Below are 18,468 nucleotides of genomic sequence, written 5' to 3' on the forward strand. Positions count from 1 at the left end.
AGTAGAAGAACAATAGTCCACATGGGATTGGAACACCATATTAGAGTTAGCTAAAGGCTTCTTTTCTACATTCATTTTCAAGTCCAGCCTGACACCATCTGTGTTAGAAAGAATGACGGTCATTCTTTGGGTAGAAATACCCAGCAGTACAATTGCTGAATCAAATGATAATTCTACTTTTGATTTTTTGAGAAACCTTTATTCTGTTTTCCCCAGTGGCTGCACCAGTTTGCATTCCCAATAGTGCATGAAGGTTCTTTTTTCTCCACATCTTCACCAACCCTTGTTGTTTCTTTTGGTTTTGGTTTTAGCGGTTCTGACAGGCACATAGTGATATCTCATTGTGGTTCCAATTTGCATTTCCCTGTCAATGAGAATGCTGAGAATCTTTTCATGTGTCTGTTGGCCATTTGGATGTCTTCTTTGGAGAAATGTCAGTTCCTGTCTTTTGGGGGTTTATTTTGGGAGAGATATTGAGTTGTATAAGTTCTTTATATATTTTGGATATTCACTCATGTGTGGAATTTAAGAAACAAAACAAACAAGGGAGGAAAAAAAAAGAGACAAACTAAAAAACAGACTCTTAACTGTAGAAAACAAACTTATGGTTACCCGAGGGGAGGTTGGATGATTGAAATAGGTGAAGGGGATTAAGAATACACTTATCTTGATGAGCACTGAGTAATATATGGAATTGTTGAATCACTATATTGTATATCTGAAACTAGTGTAGCACTGTATATTAACTATACTGGAATTAAAATAAAATAATAATAAAATAAAGAATGATTGCCAATATACCTATATAATGTGACAAGGTTTGAACTTGATAACCATTAAGAATAGCTTACTGTACTGCATTCATAATATCATAATTGCTCCTCAGAAGAAGCATTGCAAAAGAAGTTAAGGACTCTTGTCTTGAGTAATGTGTATAGCCCGACCGATTATTCCAGATCAAATTCAAGACCTGTTCCATTCTGAGAAATTTTAGCCAATTATGTAGGATCAAACAGCAAGAGACAGTTCTCAAACTTTGAGAAATCAATAATTATTTCTTACCCTGCTACCGAAGTGAGTGAGCCCTCGTAGAACTCTTGGTAGAAATTACATGACCCAACTAGGAATACTGCTGAATCCTATTGACTAAGAAGTCCAAAGCTCTTCAAAGGTCCTGGATTGCACTTGGGTGTGTTTAAAGGGGATATTTTCACTGACAGAGAAAACAGATTCTCTGCTTTGTGCACAGAGAAATAATAAAAAATAATAAATGTGCACTGTTCAGAGCTAAGAGGAAATACTAACTACTTTTAATACACTGTAGTCCATGAATTGCCACTATCACCCAAGCAAGTACAAGGGCAATTTAGGATAATTTGGTAAAATTGAATGACTCAGTAGCACAGGAGCGCTGGATGTGTCCCTCTGGCTCCACTTTACCTGTCTGTGTCATACTACCTCTCATGACCCATTCCAAGTAGTGAAATTTGACGCTTTGGTAGGAGAGCTTCTTGACTGTGAACTGAGTAATGTCTGGTAGTACATCCTGTTTACCCACTCAGGGTTGTTTTCTGCAGTATTCACTGGTAGAATTGAGTTGGGTGTAGGTGTAGAATCTTATAATAGGTTTGCAGGTGGTTGGGTCTGAAACAAAAGCTTGGGATGGACTGATCGATCATGCTTTTGACACATTGTGACATTTCTTAAACAAAAAGTTAAATACTCTGGGTATAATATATTAAGAAAAAACTACCAATTCCTCATCCTACAAACATGTACAGAGGTTAGAAAAGTAAAATATGTAAAGAATCAAAGGCCATTGTTACTTAAATATGGGGCTGAAGAGAACAGTATTATATAGAGATTGCAGGCCCGATGTGTGATCACACACCCATGCATTTTAAGGGCTGCAAACGAATATCTGATTTCTTCTTTTTTTTTTTTTTTCCACAAGTCATATAGTAAATAGATGGCACTAACAAAGTCAAATATTAATAACCAAGAACTACAGATCCTCAAATCCCCTTTCCCCTAACCAGCAAAACCCATAGAAATTTACACTGACCAAAGTAAATAGAACAGAAAAGTCAAACCACTTAAACGGTTGACATTTAGGGATGGAGCCAGGCACTCGCTTGCTTTCATCCTTCTGAATCACCAGTGTTATAACATCAACAGAAAATAAGTGATATTATAGCCATGGTGTAAAAGTTAGTGCGAAGGTCCAATGAGCGCTAATTTAATTAATACCTGCAGATGATTGACATAATTTTGAATTTCACATCGTCAAAAGAGAACGATTTTACTTTGCACATCATAGCTGGGGTTTTGTTTGTTTGTTTGTTTGTTTCCTAAATAGGGAGGAGCCGTTTTCAGAAAATAGCCATGGTCACAGTGATTATGACCAAAATTAACTGTGAACTGAACTTATTAGATGCAATGGGCATGATTAATTCAGAACGTAGAACATATAATTTGTTAAATTTGCTCTTCTCTGTTTCTCTGATAGTCTGTCCTTTTGGAATATAATTTTAAAACCTATCTTCTTGAGAAATTACTTCCTTGATCCAGGGCACATGGAAGTTTTACCTTATTAAATTGTTGTAGTATATACCAAAGCCAGTAATTTATTGGTGAGTGCTGTGATAGAGGATTATGGCCATGTACACTGTGATTATTGCCTTTCAGAGTCTAACTTTCACCTTGTAGTATACTCTGTGAGAGTGCTTACTTAGAGAGAGAAAGGAAAACTGTGATTTCTTTTTTTGTGTGCGTGTGTGATTTCTTGTTTTGTTTTGTTTTGTTTTGTGATTTCTTCCTTAGTAGACAACCCTATACACAATGATGGTCATGGTAGTGTGGGTACTGAGGAATTCTAGAAAAAAGCAAGATGAATAAGCTAACTAGTCAGAGTTGTGTCTATAGAAAAAGAAGAGGCCCTTCATCAGTTGAAGCTCTACTAGTAGTAGCAAGTAATCTCAACTCCACTGGCAAAGTCCTTGTTTTGGACACAGCTTACTGTTCTCCCTTCCTCGTTTACTATGCCTTTTCGATGCATTCTTAGTTGGCCGGAGAAAAGAAGACTTTTCACAGAGGCTCTACAGAAAGCAGATCACCTAACCCTCTGAGACTCACAGAATTCCACCTGACTATTAATATCTCAATGACGAATGGAAAATGTGTGGGAAACCATTTATCGTGGACTCACTGGTTACCACTTATAAAAACCCTGACGTGTAACAGAAATCTTAAATGTGGAAAGAATTCATTTTTATACATGGTTTATTAGAATGATTAAAAAATATTGGACTCCATTATCTTCCTATATGAAAAACTTTAGGCAGTGAACATGGTTTTAAAGTTTTCTGCGTCTTGTCTACATCAAAATACGTAGAGGATTATATAAGGCATATAGTCTGTTGATCTAAGATTATCATCGTTATGTCATCATCATCATAAAGAAGTTGAGGGGAGTCATAAAGAAGTAGGGAAGAAGGGAAGGGCAGGGAAGCTGCGGAGGAGGAGACTGACAGGAGGAGAATAAGAAAACAGAACAAGAACAGTAAAAACAACTAAAAGCATATCATGTGCAATTAAAAGCGTATTACGTATTTTATACATATCCTGCCTTGTTTTTGTTTTGGTTCTTACAGCAGTGCTATGAATACTTGTGGTTATCTTCATTTTATAGATGAGCAATGAAGAAACTTGCCAAATTCCATTAATAATCATGTGCATTTGCCTTCTGAGTTTACTCAAATTGCTCTCATCCTTCCCAGAGTTATAAGCAACTCTCACGGAGAGCAGCAACTGATTCGAGTTCAGAAACAAGAATCCTACGTGGACCTGAAGAATTTTTCCGAGAAAGAAAATAAGAGTCGAGTACGGACACTTCTCAAATCACATTCAGACACAGTTTAAAGTAAATTAAGATCCACAGAGAACAAAACAACAGTCCCATAAAACACTTGGAGCAACTTGGCTAAGAAATGGTTTCTTAGGGAAACTGCTGAATCTGAGTGCTCTCCTTCCTTCCCTCCCACACACATTCCTCCATCACCCAAAACCTACCCCAAGACGATCCTAGAAATACTAGGACTTTAAAAACTAAAAACTCTAACGGAAAGGATTATGTATCTCTTTTGTGTTTCGCCTCTTTAATGTTAACAGTAAAAAACTTGAAGACTATAAAGAACATTTGGCTTTTGTGAACGTGGAAATAGAAAAATGACTAGTTTTACCAATAATATATCTCAATCAAAAAGAAAATGTTTAAAAATAAGTAAATATGGTCAAATAAAAGTGCCACGTTTATTTGGAAGCCTTTCTCCTAGGATCCTTCAATAAATGTTTGACTAAAGTATGCCCTTGAAAACACACAGGCAACTTCCACTAAAGTCACAAATTATGCATACACATTTCTAGGACCAAATTTGGCCCAATGCTTAATTAGTGTCTGGCTGTGATTACATCTGTGGTTTTGAATTTCAAATCTAAATTTTCAGTGTTGCAACAAAACTTGTAAAGCTTCCTTTAATTTCTGTAGGGGAAAACAATATCAGAGTAGTTTCGTATTTCAGTTAGACTGAGAAAATATTTTTCCTTGATCTGAAAGCAGTTCCTCTCAAATGCAAAAAGGAAGAAAAAGTGATTTAAATAAATACTGAAATACTGTGAATAAATAAAATTGGCCTCTTGAGTTTGACTTCTGAATGCCAAGAGATTTTTAAGTGACATCATTCTGGGCAACGAGTATTGCTTTTCCCTCTCTGTTATCTGAGATATAGAAAGCATCTATTGTTTTCTTTTTTTCTTTCTGTATTTCTTCCCCCTACTTCATTAATCATTCACAGGTGCTTAGCTAGTAAATACAATTCAACTCTTGAGAGTGACTAAACACATCTTTCCCCGTGCACTAACTACCCTTTTTTGTTATATCTCACCCATCAGTTATAAAGCTGGGTTGAGACTGTCTCTCTTTGGAAGGGGTATATTACCGCTAAAGAGTATTTATCTAGATTATTGCAGATTTCACCATGGTTTGTCATTTGTTTTTGGATTTTCAGTTGCAAAGTCTTACCTCATACTGAGCTTGAACTTGCTGAAAAGCAAGAAATCCACGCTGTAAAAATTTCCCTAAGTACTCCTTTTAGGTTTGAGTTTTATGTCATTATTCTCCACAGTTGAACTAAGTCACTATCGGTAATATCAGATGACTTGATTATAATGTATAGTTAAAATTGGAAAACTTTATGTGACATGACTGAACTTTAAAGTCTGGGGCTTTCTTATGAATGGCCTCTGAAAGTAGAAATTTAAAACTGATGTGTCTTTTGATTGTCTAAGGTTCAGTTCATTTTTTTAGTGAGCAATAGTTGGGAACAATTTACTGTGATCACAATTAGCTATTCCATATTTCTTAATTTTAAATATTGGCTCTTATGACTTGGCACCCCAAGTGTTTTTACTGATATTTAACGTTTAAAAGTGTTCTTAAGGCATCTCATCAGGGCTACCTTCATAGTCTAAGACAGCATTCCTACAATGCCACAGATGCTGACAGGAAAAAGAAAACTTCTTTCAACTGGTTGTTACTAATTTCTTTTTTTTTTTTTAATATTTTATTTATTTATTTATTTATTTATTTGACAGACAGGGATCACAAGTAGGCAGAGAAGCAGGCAGAGAAAGAGGAGGAAGCAGGCTCCCCGCTGAGCAAAGAGCCCGATGCCGGGCTTGATCCCAGGACCCTGGGATCATGACCTGAGCCAAAGGCAGAGGCTTTAACCCACTGAGCCACCCAGGTGGTTGTTACTAATTTCAAAGTAAGGATACACTCTCTTTGGCTTCATCGTATCCAATTCTTGCATAAAAACTTTTTTCTTGGCATGTCGTGTATTTCTTAGGAACTAGAGTTAGCCTCCTGTACATACAAGTATCTCTGGAGTCTGAGTAGCTTGGTGTCAATTACTGATAGTTGGAGAACTGGTTGTTAGGTAAGTTTCAGATATTACTAAGACCCAAAGTAACAAGGAAATGTATCCCCAGTGAGTTAAAGGAATGGGGAAAAGACTTTGTACTCAATTACCTCCTCTGAATAATCCAAGGTCATAAGATATTTCAAATGTCCTGTGGTCCCAGATTGTATTATGGAAATTAAAATGTATTATTTGTTTCAAACATTATAACATTTTCAATGAAAACAAAATGTATTTTTCCTGTAATTCAGTATTGAATTTTATAAACAGCAGGCAAATCTTTCCAATATTCTGTAATTTATGGTGTAGAATTCATATGACATGATCAAGAGCTATAACTTAACTGAACATATATTATTTCTAAGTTAATATGACTGAAAATCAGTATGTCTGAATTCTGTTACACAGAAGAACCAGGAAAAAATAATTGCTTCCATTAGAACAGTCCAAAATCTTTTTATAGACTGTAATCAGTGATATGATTTACTTCTGAAGTGCCACTCTGGGACAAAGAACATTGATAAAAATTCTGTTCTTCATTGGAATGGATGATGCTACCGCCCCATCGTCAATATGTGCTACTGTCATCTTATTCACTGAATTATCCACACTCTTTCTACAGCTTTCATTCATAACCAAAGCACTAGCTTTTGCAAATAAGGAAAGTGGCGGCATGTATGTACCCATGCCTGACCCTCACACATGAATGTGCACACTTCACATATCTTGTGTAATTAGTAAGCTCAAGTTTTCAATATCAAGACAAGCTAGAGATCATATTGATCCATGAAGAAATCAGGATACAAATGTTAAAAAAAAATTATAGTGGATCAGTAGAAATTATTCTATTTGTAGCTAAATCAAATTCAGAAGTTTGATTAGAGCCATTAAGAAATATTAGCATTGCTGGGGCACCTGGGTGGCTCAGTGGGTTAAAGCCTCTGCCTTTGGCTCAGGTCATGATCCCAGGGTCCTGGGATCAAGCCCCACATCGGCCTCTCTGCTCAGCAGGGAGCCTGCTTCTTCCTCTCTCTCTGCCTGCCTCTCTGCCTACTTGTGATCTCTGTCAAATAAATAAAAATCTTAAAAAAAAAGAAAAGAAATATTAGTATTGATATTAAATGATTAAAAAACACATTTTTTGGAAAGTAGATTTAGATTCTGAATATCTCATAAGGAATAAACGTTGTTGTTTATTTCTTTAAGGTGTAAGTTACTTTACATGTGTAGGTTTCAAAGGTTTTTTTTTAATATAATTTTGAAAAAATCTTTATATCATTTGGGGTTTTTTTGTGCATTAAGGTAGGGCAAATTGAGATCAGTTTCCGTTGAAATAACCATTTTGCAGAGGTGCTTCAAGGTCTTAAAAATTCATGCAATACCAACAAGCATTTACCAAGTACATATTATTTGTCATGCACTCTGTTAGGTATTGGGCTCCAAAATTAAAACATATTTTTCCTTGTCTTTTTTTTTTTAACTGAACTTGATTTATTATTATTATATTTTAATTTTTTTTATTTTTTATAAACATATAATATATTATTAGCCCCAGGAGTATGGGTCTGTGAATCGCCAGGCTTACACACTTCACAGCACTCACCACAGCACATACCCTGCCCATTGTATTTTCCTTGTCTTTAAGGAGCTTACTATATGATTGGGAAATAATACGTCATTACCATAGAACGTGAAAAGTAGAATTCTGAAATCACAGGTTTCAGTGGAAGCATATGGATAGTGTTGAGAGTTATGGGAAGTTTCTGGTAGGATATGACAGGGTTCATAATGATAGAAGATGCCAGCCTGAGCAGTGACATCACTTGTGTGTATATAGATGAGACCAAAAAGAATATGTGCTTGGAACTCTCTCTGCCTTACAGCCTACCTCAAGGTTGTACTTCAAGAAAGCCAACCTATACCTGATTGTAAAGTTTCCTACTGGCTTACAATTCCCTGGAAATCCATATAAAGTAACATTGTCTGCAGGTAGACCTAACTGTATCTTTAAAGCATTTATTCTTCCCACCTTAATCTGATGTTCCTGTTCATCTTACATATCAATGTCACCAGGCTGTATTACTGTTATTCCTTGTTCAAACATGCCCAGTCTTATAGATTTGTACAGGAATTAATGTAGCTTTGTTTATCTGAATCATTGTAGTTAATGTCTGAGTAAGTAAGTATAGATATATGATAGAGATGCATTCATGATAGGATAGGTGGCTTTTCGCAATGGAAAAATCATGCAAATAAAGATTCTGCATTCGTGTTATCATTTGGGGGAAAAAATATCTGGGATTTTTACCTTATAGTTATTTCCAGATTTTTAAATACATTAACTATAGGAAAAAGTTCTCGGAATATTGTTAATATATTTAAATAAAGCAAAGTACACCATGAAAATACCTTAATTTGCCTCTCCTTATTAGTATATAAGCACAGCATTGCTTTATTAAGCAGCTTTATGAAGATACATTATATTTTACTTAGCAAAAAAATTCACTTGTTTTAAAGGTACAATTAAATGGTGTTTAGTAAATTTATGTAAATTTCATCATCCCCAAAAGATCTTTTATACCCATTTTCAGTCACATCCTGTTCTTACTCAACATTACTTTTTATCTCTAAAAGAATTATAGTAAAATGTTATAAGTGATCTTCCACTTCCAGACTTTGTTCTAAAATTTCATTTATATTCATGTATTTGAAACTGGAAATAAGCATACTCATATGTTTACCAGGAACTATATTATTTAAAGTCCAGTCGAAGCAGCAGTAATAAAATAATCCAAAGTAAAATATCTTAATAAGGACAAAAAGTTTTTATTTCCCTCTTGGGTAACAGGGACGTAGTCCAAGCTTCTAGAAGAGTTCTGTGGTCTGCAACACACAGTCTTCATCTCTGAGTTCAAGGCCAAAGTTCCAGTTTCTTCATCTTACTACCCAAATGGGAAGAGGGAGAAACTAGCTAGAAAGTTGCATGTTGATCTCTTATGGGACAAGACCTGAAAATTACACACATCATTTCCATTAAAGGAATCCTTTATATATATATATATCGATATATATAATATATATATATACCTATACCTATATATATACTTATATATATCGAGATATATATATATCGATATACATATATATATATATATATATTTTTTTTTTAAATGAGAGTAGGCAGAAAATAACCAAGACATAAGTCACAGGGGAGTAATAAAAATAAATCAATTTGATTATGTATTATTTAGAGGTTTGCAGGAATTAAGGTACAGTTGCCTTCTTCAAGTCATCAAAGAATTTTGAGGAGGTGGTATTTTAATCTAAGATTTAGTTATGGGAAATTCAGGAAGAAGAGCTAATTGCAGAGGTTCTGAGGCCAAAACAAGCCGAATATACTTAAGGATGAGAAAGGTCAGTGGGGGTGAAGTAGAGTTTTAGGAGAAAGAACAGAATTAGATGATATAGGAAGCTGAGGTCAGATAGGGCTTTGTAAGGCAAGGAAATTATTTGTTTCATTCTACATACAGAACATAGTCTTTATGGTTTTAGCAAGACAGTGAGATGATCTAATTTAAAAAGATCATTTTGCTTTCTATGATGAATAACTCAAGGTTGGGGTAGTGAAGGCAATCAGGGATAATGGTACTGTGTTCTGGATGAAAATATCGACTTGGGAAAATGCAGTAGTTTTGGAGGAGGAAAAATATGATCAGGTATAGAATATATTTTGGAGAGTAAAGTAAACAAAGTTTGAAAATGGGGGTGGCTCAGTCGGTTAAGGGTCTGCCTTCAGCTCCGGTCATGATTCTCTTTTCCCTCTCCTGTCCCTCCCCTCTGCTCATTCTCTCTCTGTCTGTTTATCTCTCTATCTCTATCTTTATTTCCATCTCAAATAAATAAAATCTTAAAAAAAAAAGAAAATGGGTTTGAGATATTGAGACAGGAGTTAAGGGAAAAGAACCAAGAGTAAGTTTTTAAGGTTTTTAGTATGATCATTATAAAATTGAAAATTTGTTTTTGTTTGTTTTTATAAAATCTTTAGCATAGAAAGAATAAGATTTCAAATTGAGGATTGCAAGTTCATACGAGCCAAGTAAAATCTGAGATGTATTTTAGATATCTACATAATGATATCAGAATAGGGCTTGGTATTTGTCTGGAGATAGGAGGAGCAATCAGCCTGACAATACAGATTTAGAAGTCATTGGTATGCAGATGTCGTCAAAGCCATGGCTGATGAGGTCCTTTGGGAGTGTGCATAGACAGAGAAAACAAAAAGGCCCAATTCAGATAAAACTTTGGGGGTTCTAACATTTATAGGTCTGTTAGATAACAACCAGGATCCTCGCCAATGTAACTGGGGTCACGTCAGATTCTGTGAGAAAACTCCAGGAGATGGAGGGCAAGAGTCTTCCTGGGTGAACGCCTGGAATAAACATGGGAGGATCCCTGGAATGCTTTCAGGTCCTCCTTTATTATTATTATTTTTTAAGATTTTATTTATTTATTTGACACAGAGAGAAAGAGCACAAGTAGGCAGAGAGGCAGGCGGTGTGGGTGGGTAGCAGGCTCCCTGCTGAGCAGAGAGCCCACTGTGGGGCTTGAAGCCAGGACCCCAGGACCCTGAGATCATGACCTGAGCAGAAGGCAGAGGCTTAACCTACTGAAATACCCAGGCACCCCTCAGGTCCTCCTTTAGATGGATCTTATAAGTGTGGAGAATCCTTAACTTGCTCTTGTCATTTAAAACTAAGAGATAATCGTTGTTCACTTGTCGCACTTGATTCCCTGCCTGTAGCCCACTTCCCCCGCCACCCTCCTCACCCTCCCGCCCCCCCCACCCCTGCACATAGTTCACATCTCACACATCGTTCATGTCCTGCACGTTAATCTATATCCTGTTTGTGACTGGATCTTGTGTAAAGTATGAAAGAACTGATTGTACGAAATAAAGTCATCTACTGATCATCAGTCGGTAGTCCCCCCATTATTTCAGCTCTGATCACCAGGATCCCCACCTCGCAAAGGTGACATATATCAACCAGAGAAGAAGGATCTTATGAGAAGACTCCATCGAAGGTTCCAACATGCCATTATTGGGCATTTAGGCAATACTTCTTTCTAGGACCATGTATAGTAAATACACAGTGAAGAATCTTTTTCGGATACCACCAGCACATATCATGTTTTGTAGCCACAAGTACTGTGGCTATAAATGGTGCTTTAATAATGTTATTAATAATAATAAGTATGATTATAATGTGTGTACTACTACAATAAATGCATACACTGAGTAACTTAAATTCCATATTATTTATATGATTATGTAATCTCAAAAAGCAAATTTCTTGTCTTCTATCTTCACTTTGTGTTAGTCTTAGCACCATTCGTAAATATTTTAATTTTTCTTTTTCTTTCTGAAACGCATTATAGAAAAATGACCCTCCACCCCTGAAGTTAGGAGTGACAAGTTACTTGCTTTGACCAATGAAATCCGAGTGTAACTTGAGTCACTTGAAGAAAAATCCATAAGCAGCAGAGTGTGATTTGTCAACTAGCCCTTCTCTGCAACACTGGAAAAGGGTGACTATAACACTCAATGGTGGAAAACTAAAAGCTTTTCCTCTATGATCAATATCAGACCAGGTTGTCCACTCTACTTCTATTAAATATAGTAGTGCAAGTTTTAGCTGGAGCAATTCATCAAGAAAAAGAAATAAACGGCAGCTAAATCAGAGAAATAGAAATAAAATTTCCCCTCCCTATTTGTAGATGTCAATATCTTACATGTAGAAAGTGCTAAAGATTCTATAAAAACTAACAAACAAAAACTATTAGACCAAATAAATGAATTCCGCAAAATTGAAGGATACAAAATCAGCATACAAATATCAGTTGTGTTTCTATATACTAACAATAAACTAACTGAAAGAAAAATTAGGAAAACAATCCCATTTATAATAGCATCAAAAAATTACTTATAAATAAACTTAATGAAGGATGTGAAAGACATAAAAACTACAAAACATCAATGAAAGAAATGTAAAAATAAATGAACGATTGGAAAGCTATCCCATGGACTGAAAGACCTAATATTGCTAAAATGTTCATACGACCCAAAGTAATCAACAGATTCAATGCAATCCCTAACAAAATGAAGATGTGAATATATATATGAATATATATGAAATATATATGAATAAATAGAATATATATTTATATATATGAAATATCTATGAACATATAGAATATATATATTCAACGAATATATATATAAATAATATTCAGCCATGTAAAAGAATGAAATTTGCAACAACAAATGGCAGATTGATGGCAACATAAATGGAGTCAGAGAGTATAATGCTAAGTCAGTCAGAGAAAGACAAATATCATATGATTTCATTCATATGTGGAATTTAAGAAACAAAATAGATGAACAAATCAAAAAAAGGAATAGGCAAACCACGAAACAAACTCTTAAGCATCGAGAACAAATTGGTGGTTAACCAGACAGGGGAGGTTGGGGGTAAATAAAATAGGTGAGGGGATTAAAAATATTCTTATCATGATGAGCACTAAGAGTATATAAAACTGTTAAATCACTATATTGTACACCTAAAACAAATATAATACTATATGTTTGCTATGCTGGAATTAAAATGAAAAAGTTAAAGAAATACAACCAACAATTGAACATAATGCAAACATTACCAAAATACAATATAATATAAATTCTTAAAAATATTTTTAGACTTGCAAAGAGAGGAAATGGAAAATGTGAACTTTTTCTCATTTTTGGATGAGAAAAAACTATAAAATGTGATTATCCCCATACACTGGGAAGGGACTAAGAGATGAATTTTAAAAAGAAAAAACAAACAAACAAACTCAATGGCGTTTTTTTTACGAAAGTAGAAAAAAACAAATTAATTTGGAACCACAGAAGAGGACAAACAGCCAAATTAACCCCAAAGAAAGAAGAACAAAGCTGGAGGCATCACAATTCTTTTTTCAATATTTTATTTATTTATATGACAGAAAGAGAGAGGTCACAAGCAGGCAGAGAGGCGGGCAGAGAAAGAGGGGGAAGCAGGCTCCCCACTGAGCAGAAAGCCCAATGCGGGGCTCGATCCCAGGACCCTGCGATCATGACCTGAACAGGCGGCAGAGGCTTTAACCCATTGAGCCACCCAGGTGCCCCCACAATTCTTGATTTAAAAAGTATTTTGCAATCAAAACAGTATGGTAGTAGAATAACAATAGTCATATGGACCAGTGGAACGCCATAGGTAGCCCAGAGATAAGCCGGCATAAATATGGTCAATTACATGTTCATCACAGGTGCAAAAATACACACTGGAGAAAGGCTAGTTTTTTCAACAACTGGCGTTAAGTAAACTGGGTATCTACATGCAAAAGAATGAAACTGGACCTTTATTTTACACCTTTCACAAACATCAACTCGAAGTGGATTAAAGATTTGGACAGCTAAAACTTAACATTTAAATGCATGAAAATTAAAGGACTGAAACTATAAAACTCCTAAAAGAAAACATAGGAGAAAGATTTCATGACATTGCTTTTGACAATAATTTGCAGATTTGACACCCAAAGCACAGGCAATAAAAACAAAAATAATGAAGTGGGACTACTAGAAAGCTTCTGCAAACTAGAAACTAGAAAGCTTCCGCAAAGGGAGCTACCAGTGGAATGAAAAGGCAACTCACAGAATGAGACAAAATATTTACAAATCATATATCTGATAAGAACCTAATCAACAAAATATGTAAGGAGCTCCTACAACTCAATAACAAAGAAATAATAGTTGATTAAAAAATGGACCAAGAGGGTTCCTGGGTGGCCCAGTCAGTTAAGCGTCTGCAGTGCTTCAGTTCATGATTCCAGGGTTTTGGGATCAAGGTCTGGGTCAGGCTCCCTGCTCAGCAAGAAGCCTTCTTCTTCCTGTCCGTCTACAGCTCCCCCTGCTTGTGCTCTCTTGCTTTCTCTCTCTGTCAAATAAATAAATAAAATCTTAAAAATAAAATAAACTGCATTTAGAAAAATGGACTAAGAATTTAGACAAATCTCCAAAGAAAACAAAATAAAAGGCCAACAGATATATGAAACTAATCATCAGGGAAATTCCAATCAAAACAATAATAGTATATCACCTTACACCTATCAGAATAATTACTATCAAGAAAACAAAATACAAATGGTGAGGATGTGACAACCTGGAACTCTTGCGCACCACACTGTTGGCGAAAATGCAAAATGTTATCGCCTCTATGGAAAATGGTATGGAGGTTCCTCAAAAGAGTAAAAATGGAATTTATCATATAACCCACAGTCCCACTTCTGGATATTTATCTAAAAGAATTGAAATCAGGATCGCAAAGAGATATTATAGCTGAGTATAATTCAGTGCAAGTTCCCTTTATGATGTTAACTATTTTAGTTTATGGTTTATAACCTCTTCCTTAGACCCTAGAAAATAATGTAGTTTACTCCACACACTTGTCGCCTTGTCCCCCCTGGGGACGTCTACCTCCTATGGATAGTCCCCCTGGAAGGCATCAAAGACAAGTATTTCAGGTCAAATATTGTTCTTTTGCCTGACCGCACCTGGTCCTAGGGAAACATTCAGACAGCTTCTGCCTTAATACTACGGGAAAGCACAGGTTAATCTCTCTGCTGTCAGAGGAACTGAACAACCAGTTTCTCATGCCTCAAATTTCTTGAGTGTGAGTCAGACACTGTCCACTGTGTCTACCAAACTGCAGGGGATGCATTAAGGTAAGTAGTCTCCTTTAAGTTTCAATTCAACTGCGGAGTGAGAAGCACCACTGTCCCTCTTCTACAGACAGCATCCTCCAAAGACATCCCTATCTAATCAAAATGCTACCAATTTTATTCCCTCATTGTGAACGAGGAAGCTGAGTTAGACATCCACTTCTCTAAACCTCCTTCTGCACGATTGTCTCTCACCTCACTCTGGGATGCTGACATCAATCATTCTGTGGCCCCAGTAGGACATTAGGCTAAAATAAATTGATTTTAACATATGATAACACATACGTCATTCTTCACTTTTTGTTATCCTTTTTTTTTTTCTTCATTCAGACGACTACTTTGATCAGATTCTGTTCAAATCCCTAAAAAATTTCATGAACTTTACACTCAAAGATTTAAAAAAAAAAATGGTGTTTTTTAAATTGATTTGTGCATCATTACAAGATAAACTGAAAACAATTTTAAATTTCACTTTATTCTTTTGGGTTGCAGGCCGCAAAACAACGTGGAATTAACCAAGGTTTTATTATGCCTAATCTTGTGGATAAATGGCATAATCAGCTTTCCTTTTAAATGCAAATCAAATAATCATAGATTAAGAATTTTATAGCCAGAAAAGATCATAGAGAGACTCTACACTAACCAATTCACTTTATCTTTGACTTAAGGGAAAAGACCTAAAATTTTTAAATTACTTACTCAACATTACATAACTGATTAATATTAGAATCTAAATTTACTTAAAACTCTTCCATTGCATCCTGGTGTTCGATATTTGCACAGAACTAAGAGGTGTTTCTCAGTAATCATTAAAAAGTGTTAAAGACTTTAATTTAATGACAGCTTCCATAAGAGGACCATTTAAAAGTAATAATACTCAAGTACATTGAAAATATCAGTAATTAGACTCACTGCAAAACAATTGTAATCTCCATTTTGTGAGGTAGGTTTCCCTTTCCTTAATTAATGCCCTTCCTATTTTTGGCCAGGTACCACATTTATTTGGCAGGATAAAATTCTTCTCATTTCCCCAAGTTATGTTTCTTTTCCCCTAGTTTAGTAAATAGATTAGTGTTATTAGAGTTGGTGAATTTTGAAAGGTGTCTAGATGGGAATTTCCATCATGATTCTCCTGGCCTCTCTGACTCTTAGACCTCTACATTCACTCCAGGGCAAGAGAGGAGAAATGAGAAAACGCAGGATCAGGTCTGCCACTGTGTTTCCATTAACCTGAGTGGTCCCTTCACAACCTCGGAAGTGCAAAGAGTGAATGATGGCCCAAGTGGGGCAGGACAGATCGATTCCGTAATTTTTACTCACTGTTTCTCCGCAGCCCTAACTGGCTATTGATTGGATGAGCTGGAGATGGGTAGTGCCTCTGGGACCTTAGAACGACTGAGAGAAAATTCCCTCCCTCCACGCAGCAACACCTCCAGGCTCTTATAGTCATTCACTTTCCAGAGGAGAGTAAAACAAAACTTAACAATGAAGTCATCGGAAGAGAAATAAATTTCATTCTCCAACAGGAAAGTGAACTTACTTTAGTGCTTATTCAACTTTCAGATTCCAATACCATATTTACACCAATAAACAAACAATCAAACATTTTATAGAGCTTCATAAAGTTGCAAAGTGGGTGAGGGTTTTTAAGATCATTTCGTCTAAAAAACTGAAGCCGACAGTTAATAATACATTTGCCCCAATGCTTGGAGTCATTGGGAGTAAACTTGGTTTTCTAATTCCCAGTCTAGAAACCTCTATTCTCAGAAAAAGTATTCTCTCTCCTAACACTGCCACAGAGAGACAAACTCAGTTCTGGCTTGGATCTTGTTATGCCATCTTAGGTCACCTAAAACTAATGCAGCCACCTATTCCCACATATTCTATCCAACTTCATGGATGCCAGACAAGAGAGATGAAAAGAACCTAAGATGACTGCTAGACCAATGTACTAAGTCTTTAGCTTGCCCTACCTACAGAACCTCTGCTTGCCATGGTTAGAAATATTCATAAGGTTTAAGACCTTTTAAGTCAAGATTACTTCTCTTTTCAGCTTAAATTGTATTAAATTGTATTGATCCTTATGCTTTCTTCTCTTCCTCCAGTGGAAGAGCCATCCATGCAGGCTCCTATAAGGAATGGAGAGCATCATGGGGTTCAGCTACAGGAAAATAATAGACTTTGCTATAGCTGCTTGAGAAATGTAAACTAGTTATGAACCTGGCGTGCTCAGTTAATGTCTGCGGCTGAAATGGAAGGGATCTCTGATGATGCAGACACATGGGAAATTCTTCAGGGATGAGTATCTTTAGAGATGGAAAGGCTAGAGAGATTTGTTCAATGGCATTACAAGTTTGCAATGGAGAATAACATGGAGGTCGCTAGGGTTTCAGTAAGTTTTTCTAGGTCAGTGGTTCTCAACCACAGGTGGTTTTGTGCCCTGGGAGCAAGTCCCACCAGGGGACATCTACCCACATTTGGGTATGTTTTTGGTTAGTAAAACTTGAGAGAGGTACTCTTGATATCTAGTGGGTAGAGAACAGGGCTCCTGCTAAGCATTCTCTAATGCACAGAACTGTCCCATGCAACAAATTATACTGTCAAACACCTAATAATTCTTAGATCGAGAAATCCTGTTCTAGATCCCCTGTGTTCAAATGGATTTCAAAATCCTATCATTTTCAAAGAGTATCTTGTATTCCACTCAACAGATGATTAGTTCAGACAGAGAGAATAGCTCAGGCAAAGGAAATTTTGGGGTTTTGGTTTTTGGCAGGATCTTTTAACGTTTGATTTTACTACAGTGTAATGTAGATCATAAGACTGTCAGAAAATCCTATAAGAGAGGTCACTGAAAGATTGAAGGTCATGATTAGAACTCAAGGATGGTGATTTGCCTCTTGGAAATTTAATTTAATAACATTGCATTTGTTCTTTGATTTTTATGGTAAATGGGAATATTACCATCCTTGCTCCTCTTGCAGATTTTTGGGTCATGCTACTCTTTCTGCCCAAATATCTGTGAGCACATAGGGTGGAGCATTTAATTTCTGGCTGGTGACTTCCCAGCTCTCCTTTTACCCAGATACCCTGACAACTGACATTCTACATAGTGGAGATTCTGTTCCCATAATGGATGCAACTTTAGTGTCTTTATTTCAAGGTACTGAGATGTTGAATTTTGTGTTATTTCAACCTATCCTAGGTTTATTATGAGAAATACCAAGTGGGCTATTTTGAGTTGCAAATGCAACCCAGTGAAATTAACGATGAAGTAGGAAAGTTAATTTAAATTGAAGCCTTAACAATCTCTTTAACAAGAATAAGAAAACTGTTTATTTTACCCCCATTGTACATCAAGTAATTTGCTTTCATTTCCCAGATAGTTATTGATCACCAACTATACAACTGATAAAACGCTAGGTACTAACAATTGAGAGTTTGTCTGGTTTATTCACTGTGATCAACTAAGCTTCTACTGCATTGGTCTGCATATAAAAGGCTTCAATGAATATTTGCTGAATAAATAAGTGGCTACAAGTTTTAACAACCTAAATTCAGGGAACTGTGAGCTTGTGGGGCTGAGAGGATCCTTTCCTCCCAATCAGTATTATCTCCATCATCTAGATGGAGTGTGTGTGTGTGTGTGTGTGTGTGTGGCACTTTTAGAGTACAGCAGTGTTAATAAAGACTA

This window comes from Mustela erminea, chromosome 6, assembly GCF_009829155.1.
Source record: "Mustela erminea isolate mMusErm1 chromosome 6, mMusErm1.Pri, whole genome shotgun sequence".
NCBI lineage: Eukaryota > Metazoa > Chordata > Mammalia > Carnivora > Mustelidae > Mustela > Mustela erminea.